We start from the raw sequence: 11,261 nt of genomic DNA on the forward strand, positions 1-11,261 counted from the left end.
TCTTTTAACTTCTTTTTAATCGTTTATATAATTTTTGTCCTCATATAGCCTCGCAGCTTGTGCCACAATAATAGATGTGCCTAGCTTGTGCCGTTTTGTGGCGAAATATATTTTTTCGCTACACTGAAAATTTTACAGCCCCACCTGCAGAGTCCTACTTTTCCGAGATCGCGGCGTTCTTCCGTCCAAAGAGCCGCAGGGCGAGGAGTCAGTGGAGAAGGAGCGCGATTGGGTAGAAGAGCCAAGAGGCGAGGAGGGTGAGGAAAGGAGCTTGCATGGCGGAATGGTGGCGTTCATTGTGTATACATTAATGTCCATGCCCGCGACTCTGCAGGTGAGCGCAAACAAGCTGCGTATTGAGCACAACGGTTGCAGGTGTTCAACACAGCACAGCATAACAAAAAAAGCGGTTAAACCGCATTTCAGACGAGCTTTGCTCTGGTTGTCTTTGCGCTCCGATGTCAGCACTAGGCGGGCGCTGGTCCAGACCAGAGGGAGCGCCGTGCTCGGGACGCTGCACGTAAGCGGGAGGTCAGCTGCGGCCTCGGAACACTGCCTGCAAAAGCTGTGGTCGACAAGATCCCGAGTTGAAATTACATGTGCTGGCGACGTCGAAGAAAAGCCAAGCTCAGGTAATAAGGACAGAATCTTAGTTTGCATTGTTGCCAGCGCATGTCGCGTGGTGCACAACACTCAATATGGGGTGACGAAGGAGGCGCTTTATGGTTGCGTCACCCACCAATGCCCCGAAGAGACCTGCGTCCAGCAAGACGCCAAAGTACATTGCTTGCCAGTCGGTTGTTCGACCTCCTGCAAAAAGTGCCCATATTTCCGAACGACCAGATCACAGACCGACTCGACGGCAAGGGGGACTCTCATATGCACCAGTGACAAGAAAACCAGCTTCTGCTGCCAAGAGTGTGTCCCCGTCGGAATCTTTTGTCGAAGTTGTGAGTGCGTGGCGCAAAATAAGGCGCTCAAAAATCAATGTCCTTCTTCATGTTTTGTTTGCTGCCCTGCGTTCACACGTTCCAGCGATGCCGCCTGGTTACCTGAAGAGCTTCCTAGAGCTGGTGCTTTCTTTTGAGTCCATGATTACCACCATCGCAGCGAACTTCCTTTCGATCTAATGTGGATGGTGTTGAACCTCATGGATCTAATATCCGCTGAATAGTGCCGTTTATAATGCAATGCAACTGCGCTGGAATTTTAAGTCGGTTAGTTGAACTGAAACTATTCTTGAAAGAGAGTTGCGTTGCAGTATTGGCCCTGTCGGAAGCTGGCCTGCCAAGCGGGAGATGTTTGACTGGATATGTCGCCCATAAAAACTGCAGCATAAACTGATTTCCGGCAGGAAGTGCCGCGCTTTACATAAGAAGGGAAATCCCACATGTTTCTTTAAGCGTTGCCGGTCTTTGAACTGATGACATCGAGGTAGCGGCTGTGAGAATACAGCGCCTTTCGAACCCTGTCTATTGCATCCGTGTACGCGACCCCCCGGAACAAAGTAGCATTGGATTCGTTGCTACAGCAGAGTCTGCGACCGCTGCCCAGCTCCTCGAATCATCTGCGGCGATTTCAACGCCAATCATGCCGTCTGGGGTGACAGGAACACGGATTCCCGTGGTCGCAAACTCGTAGACGTTATTGACAGTTTTGACCTGTGTGTTTCCAATTACGGAAGCCCGACTTTCTTCCGGCCTCCAACCTCAGCGACAGCTATAGACCTGACTTTGCATTCACCTGACGTACGCTTGAGGTGGTCAACAGAGCCGGATGACATGGGAAGTGATCATTATCCGAGTCTTCACGCCTTCTTTTAACATTGCTGCAGGATATTGACTCTAAATGGTGACAGCAGGTACGGTCTATGGTCTACTGCGACTTAATGTGTGCGCAGATGGCGTCTTCTGGAGTGGAATATGTTATTGTGTGAGTGAATGTGTCCATGGATGATGGCACTGCAATGGACTATGTTCTATTGTGACTGAATATGTGTATAGATGGTGACTTCTGGAGTGGATTATGTTCTGCTGTGAGTGAATGAGCGCATAAATGGCGACTGCGGGAGTGGAATATGTATTATAATAAATGACTGTGCGCATAGCCGGATAGATATGAGCGGTTTAGGACATTATTAATATATAAGTGGCGCCACAGTGAGTGGAGCAACTGCCGGCAGAAAAAGCAATAATTAAAACTCTAATGTGAGCAAGTTGGTTCATAGCTTGAAAGGAGTATGTATTTGCGCGAAAGACGGGACGAAAACGAGGAAACAGAAACGACAGGCACAATGCGCAATTTCCAACTGGTTTATTTCGTACAGAGCTACACATTTATACCCTAGAGGTCAAACACAGCGATAAAAACTGTCGCATGCGCATTTCACGTCAGCATACCGCCACCACAGGTGCAGCCTGAAACATCAAACGTTCCAACAACCCCCAGCACGGCTATCAAGAAGGAAAGAAGAATCATTAGGTGAAAAATCAGGAAAGGTGATCATAAAAGAAATCGTACCAAAACAGGGTCAACAGCAAAACCAAAAAACCAAAGGCATGCCAAACCGTAAAAACTAAACATCGTAGCAAAAGCAGTGTCAAAAAAGGCAAAACACAAAACTAAAAACATCCGGTCGACAGGGTAAAAAACGCATTGCAACGAAGAATTCAAACCAGAATCGAAGGCTAGGCCACCCAACAACAGAACGGCCCAAAATAAAATGCAAACCTGAGGCGCAGCAAAATTTACACGTGTTCGTCTAGAAAAGTCACCTCTTTGTTAAGAAGTAAGATAGATGCAGTGTTAATGCATTTATCTCCGGAGTTAGTAATGTGAAATGCCTCAATAATTTCCCTCTGAAGTTTGGTCTTTGCATGTGCCAATATTGTGGAGCCTCAGAGCAATGGCTTGCATTTGTGACTGATAACGTGCTCGGGAAGGCGTCTTTTTTCGTTGTTTTTTGCAGTCATCTTGTGTTCACGCAGTCTCTCGATGACGCACTTTCCTGTTCGTCCTATGTATACGCTACCACAAGGCAAAGGAATGCTGTATACAACATTGGTAGCGCATTCAACGTATTGTTTTACATGTTGCTTTTTACATGATTCACGCTTCTAGACAGGACTGAGCAAATGCCAGACAGCTTGCTGGGGGAAGAAAAAAAGGACCTTCACATTATATCTTTGGCCTATCTTCTTCAAGTTATGTGAGATTCCATGAAAATATGGAATGACTTTCATGCACTGTCTTTTCTTTTAATGTTCCATTTCCTCATTTTGGCCGCCGTGGTGGCTCAGTGGCTATGGTGCTCGGCTGCTGACCCGAAAGACGCGGGTTCGATCCCGGCTGCGGCGGTTGAATTTCTTTGGAGGAGAAATTCGAGGCCCGTGTACTGTGCGATGTCAGTGCACGTTAAAGAACCCCAGGTGGTCGACATTTCTGGAGCCCTTCACTACGGCGTCCCTCGTAGCCTGAGTCGCTTTGGGACGTTAAACCCCATAAACCAAACCAAACCATCCTCATTTTGCATCTCATGATTCTTCTTTCCTTCTTGATAGCAGTGCCGGGGGTTGTTGGAACTTTTGATGTTTCAGGCTGCACCTGTGGCGGCGGTATGCTGACGTGAAATGCGCATGCGACGATTTTTATCGCTGTGTTTGACCTCTAGGGTATAAATGTGTAGCTCTCAATGAAATACATGGTCTGTTCTGAAAGTAGTAGGGCTCATTTTTTTAAACAAAATTTATTCAAGAGAATAGTACAAACGATTACAATTTTTCAAGGTAGCACCCTTCCCCACCTGCACGCTGCTGCTCATGAGTTTTACAATTTTCATACGCCTCCAGGAACGCCTGGACCGGAATGCTGTTTAGCTCCCTCGTCACGGCCTGTTGAACCACCTCTACCGATCCGTGATGTTTCCCCTCGAGCGTCGATTTTATTCTCGGGAATAGGAAAAAGTCTGGCGGGGCCAAGTCGATGCTGTAGGGGGGCTGAGGCAGAGTTGCCGCCTTGTGCTGGACAAAAAATCGGGGTCCTTATTCAGATGATGAAGAAGGTCCTACCGGTTGGCCTTTTCCTCCTCTGACAACACTCCCGGCGCCAACTTCGCGCACGCTTTCCTCATGGATAAGCTTTCTGTCACGATCCCAAAAACTTGGGTTTGAGGAATGCTGAACTCATCAGCAATCATTCTGATACTTATTCTACGATCACTGTTAAGTAAATGTTTCCCTCGCTACACATTTTCGTTGGTCTTGCTGGTCGAAGGGCGTCTGAAGCGGTCGTCTTCCTTCACTCTTTCCTTACCTTCTCGGAAAAGCTTGTGCCACTCAAAAACACCTGATCAACCCATGGAAGCGTCACCGTAGGCCTCCTTAGTCATGTTGCGAGTCTCTTTGCCCGTTTTACCAAGATTTACTCAAAATTTGATCGCGTATCGCTGATCCAGTAAACGCTAGACGATTCTGCGTGACGAGACGTTTCGACAGGGGTTCACAGTACAAGCGACCTCCTCTCTTCAACGACCGAGAGCCGACTGCCGATTTTCCCCAGCATTCCCAATATCCCCCTTCAACGATCCTACACGCGCAGACCACCTCTCATCAGCCCGTTCGTCCAGGAAAAAACCAGTCCTACTACTTTCAGAACAGACCCTGTAAACCAGCTGGAAGTTGCGTATTGTACATGTCATTTGTGTTTCCTCGTTTTCGTCCCGTTTTTCGCGTAAGTACGTACTCTTTTCCAGAATAAGCAAGGCTAATCCCTCCTGCAACCACCCAAATCAACTCAACTTCACTTTTAGCACAGTTAAATCAGGTCTGATGATTTTAAACGATTTCACTGGTCAGGTATTTACAATACATGGCAAGACCATGTGATGGCCCGGCTATGGCAATATAAATATCTCGTTGTAAGGATCAACGAAGGGCAGCTGGAAATACATGGAAAAGTACATGAAAAACATATACATGGAAAAGCACATAGAAAAGTATGCATGGAAAAGTATGAACGGACTCTTAGGGCGAAGAGATGCCGCGATAATTAAGCTTAGTGCATTATGGGGGCACAAGTATGCTGCTGAGGGAGGTATATGGGGAGGAATAATGATACCAGCGCTTACTTTTGGCAATGCGGGTTTGCGCTTAAACGCAGAAGGGACTAGAAATAAATCAGTGGGCTGTTCGAAGATTAGAAGTGTAAGGGCCCACGTCAACAACCGTGGCGGTACGGGGAAGTTCGGAGTAAAATATATGAAGAACGCCTGCGGAAATTGAGCGATAACAGGTGGAATGCTATTAGGAGGAGGAGGAGGAAGAAGAGGAAATTCAGGGAGGTTAACAGGCAGAATAATCGTTTTGCTACCCTACACGGGGGGAAGGGGATACAAAAAATGAAAGAGAAAAGAGAGTAGCAGGAAATGTAGCTTTCGTTAAAGTCATAGCCTATCATGCAGGCCAGAAGTTTGCAAGAAGCGGAGCAGTGCCTTGGATGTCTTCCACGGCAACGATCGCCGCGGCCAGTGGCCGAGAATCTTCACTTCCGTCAGTGGGCGTGGATCAAGGCGCTTAAAAAGTGCTTAAATACTACTTATGCAGAAAGAGCTTGGACTCGCAGCGGGCGAATATGAAACTATTGAGTAAGTATGGATGAAACCAGGACGGAGAAATGAAGAGTTTTAAATTACGGACAAAAAAACGGAGAAATTAGGAATTGGATTCATTCAGTGGAAAAGAAGCACACTATAGAAATATATAGAAACTTGAAAAGAAAAGTATGGAAGGAATCATTCCAGGATAACCCAAAAGGCAGAACGTCCTTCTTTTTGAAAGCATCTCATTGAAGCACGATCAAGGTGTCTTAGAACGCCGAGATACAAAAAGAAATTTAACAGATATGACACATGCGCAGAGTGCGGTAAATCTGCAGAAAAAGTTCAATTGTTTATACTAGAATGTGGCGGTGTCCATCCCGACGTCGGCGCAAGCACAGAGGTCATGAATATGTGTTAGAAGTTAGCAAAAAGCGGTTTGAAGACCGGTGGCACAAAAACAGGGCATTGACGTAGCGATACAAGTTAAGGTTTAAAAATTGAGTAGGTGTAAAAGTCAGCAGAATTTATATTTAAATAAAATTGTTAAGTATATAGACAACACGTTATGTCTGAAATATTTGTTAGGGAAATGTAAAAAAAGAGAGAAATTCGAAAACGCAATCTCGGCGCTGTGGCACAACAAATTTTGGCTATTTAGGCGAGTTACGTGCACTGGAGCAGTCTATTTGCCTGCAAGCTTCTTGAAAGCGCATGCATTCTTGCGCGATGTAGCCTAAATTTGATGGGCCGCAGCGCCGAAAGTGGCCGGTTTTCGAAGTTTTAAAAATTGATCTCGATATATATATTACTTACCATGTGCTACACGTCTCTCAATAATTCAGTAGCCTAACAGTAATAGGTAAAAAGTTAACTACTGAATGTTGGTTAACCAGCCTGGTATTTAGCGCCTCTTAGCTGTATTCGTATTTAGTACACCGCTGCCGATGGGGGCACCGCTGCTACGACGAAAAAAGCGCTCGTCTAACTGAGAAAGCCCATTTTTAACAATTGTCTAAAGCCTCAGGTGAAATTTCCTGTATATTATTACGGAAGGGGAATTCCATTGTCACCCCCTCGACCTAGCCACGGCGCCGCTCTTCTGCGGCAACCGCTTAGCCCGTATGGACACGATAGCGCCCCTGCGAGCTGTAACGTCCGCTCTAAAGCAGTGTGATTCCTTTGGTGCGGCTTTCCTTTCTGTGCCTGTCAACGCGCCGCGCGAACCATACAGCGGCGCCGTCGGGTAAAGTTGCGCGGCGCTGCCGCTCCCGCTGCTGAGGGCGCCACTGACGTAGGTGTCGAGGCGCACTGGTGCCAATGCCGGCGCGAGGATGGGAGCGCTGTTATTCGCTCGCGGGATAACTGCTACTAAGCATGAATCGTACAAACTCGTTATATTTACTCGTAAAGCAGACATCCTCTAAGCATAAGAAGTGATCACGTTAGTTGTTAGCCAGTAACACCAACGCTATGACATGTTATGTGAGGCAGTTTCAAGATACGTGGGCAGTGCTCGAAAAACTGCATGACTGCTCCGCTAGCGTAAATGGTTATAGTACAGTTACAATGCTAGTCTACACTGTGCTAAAACAAAGTTTAAGAAGAACGGCACCAACATTTATTTACACGTTTCACAACAGGAGCTGTGCTACAAGAGTAGCTACTTTTACAGCTTCATGACTTTTCTTGAGAGTGGCTCCTGGCAAAACAGCGGCTTATACAAATCATTCTTGTCTTTTATCGAACAGGCGTAGTTCACCAGCAGCGGTCTGATGAATCTAGTTGCCACAAGTAGAGAAAAATGTTCACGGTGACTGCTGTCACTGACAGGGCACTTCAGCAACCTTGATTTACAGATGGCTGGGACAGCTGCATCGGTCAGGTTCTTCAGTGGATTTTCTAGTCGTATGTTTTCTTTTAAGCTTGTCTCCACAAACAGCTGCAGCGTGTCTATGACATAGAGTAATTCGTCAGATGGGTAAAGCAGCCCACCACGGTCCTGTTCTCGCGTGAACTGCTCGAGTGGGTTACTAGTAGGTGGCTTGGTTGTGAGTAAACAGCACTGCTCACATTCCATATGTTCACTTATCACACGAGCGATGTAGCCGCCTACATAGAACGTGGCCGACAGCTGCAACGTAGGTAGAGAAGCAGGGACATGCTGCACGTCTAAGCTTCCCAAGACTTCCAAAGCAACCTTTGGAAGCTCATCGATCCTCCCAATTGCACATAGCCCTGCAGTCCTAAGTCCAGTGCTGTTGTGACTCTCATGATATAGCACGTTGCTGTGTTCAGATGTCGCGCCAATTCCCGTCTTCAAGACTTTTTCTAGTCCTGAGAGTACTGACCGCACGTCAAGTTGGTCGTTGCATCCCAGTGACCACCTCAGGGTACCAAACAGCGCTTCAATTGGGGCACTGCTGAATTTACGCGCTAGTACAAAACAGAACTTCCCCTCAGCTAACAGACAGCGAATACAGGAAGCAGTCGAGTATATTGTCAGCAGAAGGGCCTCGTACGTTTCGGCTGTGAAAAAGGCACGAGGATAAGTTGCATCTTTCTTCAGTTGGTCGATATATAGCGGAAATGTAACTTCCAGCCATTCCAGCCTAGAATCATTTTTGTCGTCAAAGTGCCTGATGTCAGGAAAATTTTGCTCGATATGTTGGTACTTGTTGCTGGTGCCGTGCAGTAGGAACTACCGATGGATGTTCTTGATAAACAGTATTGTGGGTCCCGCATAGGCAAATGGTGTATGGCAGCTCTGTCCTGCGTGCTCTTTCAAAAACTCCAGAGCAGATGTAACGCCTGGAGAAAAAACTTCGTCAGCGCGTTTGACGTTCATTTTTTTCAATATTGTTCGGAAAAACATGTTTTCTGGTTAGACTCCTCACAGGTTTTACAATCCAATCTTTCTTCATCTCGTACAGTTTCTTCAAGTGAGATGACGAAACCTCTCCTTTCTTTCCAAAGTCGCGTGCAAGGAACTGAGAGCGGATGTTTTTCAAGATGTGGCAATAATCAAAGCTTAAACAAAGCAGCCGATCAGGATTACACGGATGCTGTATCCTGTACGTGAGGAAACCGCCGCAGAGGTCCTTCATGGCACTCACGTTTACTTTATGGTTGTCGCTCACAAGGCGCACCACCTTGAAGCCTGCCTCTTCAACCTTAGTGAGAACAAATCGCATCAATTTGGACAGCTGTGCGCCATTCAGTCCTTTCGTAAAAAAGTACGATGCTGGTATTCTGTATGAAGTAGACAGGCCGTTAATTACAAAACAAAGCAAGGAATTTGCCAGTACCGGCGCACTGTCAAGCTCGGTGGCCACACCCATGTCCACATGGCCTACGAAACTATCTTGCTGTTTGTTGTACTGCAACCTTGGCTTTATTCGCATCTCGTCGACGATGAGAGAACATACTCTGGACTGCGGCGATTCAAGCTTGTCGAGCTCTGATTTCAGCCGGGCTTGTACCAAGCGAATAAAACCTGTCTCTCCAGAGGTACTTCCAATGAAGTTTTGTAGTGTGTTCCTGCTTGGAAGCTTCAACAATTTTTCCTTTCGGACATGCTCATAGGCCTTTGTAGAAAGATGCCTAAGTACAATACAGTGTCGCGCTACATCTTCCGGCCATGTTGGCATTTTTCGCTTGAAATTGAAAACGTGGTTGAGCAGGAAAACTGCAGTATTGTTTTTTTCTTCCGCTTGTTCCCCAACATTACTGTATTCTTTAAGCCTTTTCAGCTCCATTTTATATTTATCTACCGTGGTGCGAAGCCTCTCTATTTGCTTTTTTAAGTCTCTCTCCTTCCTCTTCCGCTTGATTCTTTCCACTGCCAGCCAGTTGGAAGATCTGATGTCAGCTTGCGTTGTTTTGTCGGCGCGGACGAGTTCTTGTTCTTGCTTTGTACAAATGGCTCTTGATTGGTGTTGCGTCACTTCAAAATAGTTGACACTTGTAGTTGGAGCGGTTTCAGAGACCTCACTGTCAGCATCAGACGTCGGAATTTCCACGTTCGTGCTTTCGTCATGCTTCATGAGTTCTTTCGCTGTCTTATCTTGGCTATGGTGGGGCTGAAAAGCTGCTCTTTTTCTTCCGCTTACACGGTGCCTCTCCTTCAATACTCGAGGTTGCAAGTACGACGGGTAGTCACTGAACACTGATGGTACAATTCCCTTTTTCAGACGGCGCCTTTTGCCCTCTGCGAAGTCAGAGATTTTGAAATGTTTGCTGCATACCCTTGAATACTTGGAAGTGCAGTTAGGCGCCCAGTCATCTCTTCGTATTGCTTTCAGCCATTGCTCACACTGCACAGCTTCGACGGGGATCTCATGAAAAGAAACGCCGGGCTCCTTCTTTTTACTGTCCGACCGGCACAATGGTACGCAGCAGTATGCTATTGGGAGCTGTAAGAAGAACAATTTTGGTATCAGCTGTTACATTCATTGATTCATCGAGTCGTGCAAACAATTTTTTTTTCTAAATTGAAAAACAAGGAAAACAAACATACGCGTTGCATCTTTCGGTTTTGTTCACTCCAATGCAAAGGTCACAATAGGTAAAGCTTGTGTTTTTATGTTATCAAAGAATTGCACAATTAGCCGATACACTGCAAAAAAAAAAAAATACTGCCCTGGAGCCCTTGTAACATACCGCACAGACGAGCTAACAAGGGAAGAAATTAGCACCGCAAAAAATACACGTGCACATTTGAAATTATTGCCTTACTGGCGCGTAAAAGATAGTTTATGGTGATGTCGTTATTTTTCACAGGCCTCATTGCGGCTGAATACAAGTTTTGCGGTTTCCAATGCAAGAGAGGGACACAACGATTGAGTTGACAACATTTTAAACTAATATAGCTTTCCATCATTCGGTTTAGCTCACTTTAAAGTAGCCACCATCACAATAGGTAAAGCTTCTGTTTCTATTTGATCACAAAATTTCACAATTACCGTATGTTGTAAAAAAAAAATTGCGCAGGAGCACATCCAACTATAACAGTTGTTACACTGAAAAGGAACTGCAGCGGCTGAACGAGGGCACCGAGAGCTGAACAAGGGAACGAGGGCACCAGAAAAACAGACCTACACTTCACCGTCGTCTACTTCTACCGATTGTGATCTCTTCTTATACTTCCAATCGCCGTGTCACAACATACTAGGCAGGCGAGCTAGGCAGAGAAGCAATTAGCATTGGTGGTAGTGGATTTTTTTGTTAAAAATAATACAAAAAGGAGCATTTGCAGTCCAAAAAACACACGTGCACATCTCAAATTACTATTGCAGTATTGACGCGTGATAAACGCAGTTTTCTGTGCCGCCACTATTTTTCACAAGCCTCAATGCAGCTCAACACTACGCAGCGATAGCCGGAAGGATAAATCAAAGCTGGCACTTACCACTTGGTGCAATGCTGTATTCCTGCGGCATCCGAAGGCACAGGAAAGTGGAAATAAGACCGTGCACTCTGCAAAAACGCCCACGTAACAACGACAGAGCAACAGCACGTGGCACGCGGCTATCCGGGCTGCTGTGGGTGCCCCAACGTCGCTGTCGCCATCTCTCGGCAGCCAGCGGCGTAACTTCTCAGAGGGGGAGGAGGTGGCGGTGGTGAAAACATTTATTTAATCATAGAGAGAGGTGTTGGGGGTCGTGAC

General features: G+C 46.3%; 1 pseudogene; it reads right to left on the reverse strand.

Moving 5' to 3' along the window:
* Nucleotides 1-7,262: 7,262 nt before the first annotated feature.
* Nucleotides 7,263-8,997, reverse strand: LOC149369917 (uncharacterized; annotated as a pseudogene).
* Between the last annotated feature and the right edge of the window lie 2,264 nt (nt 8,998-11,261).

The sequence above is a fragment of the Amblyomma mixtum genome, chromosome 1 (assembly GCF_055824585.1).
Source record: "Amblyomma mixtum isolate Tamu chromosome 1, ASM5582458v1, whole genome shotgun sequence".
NCBI lineage: Eukaryota > Metazoa > Arthropoda > Arachnida > Ixodida > Ixodidae > Amblyomma > Amblyomma mixtum.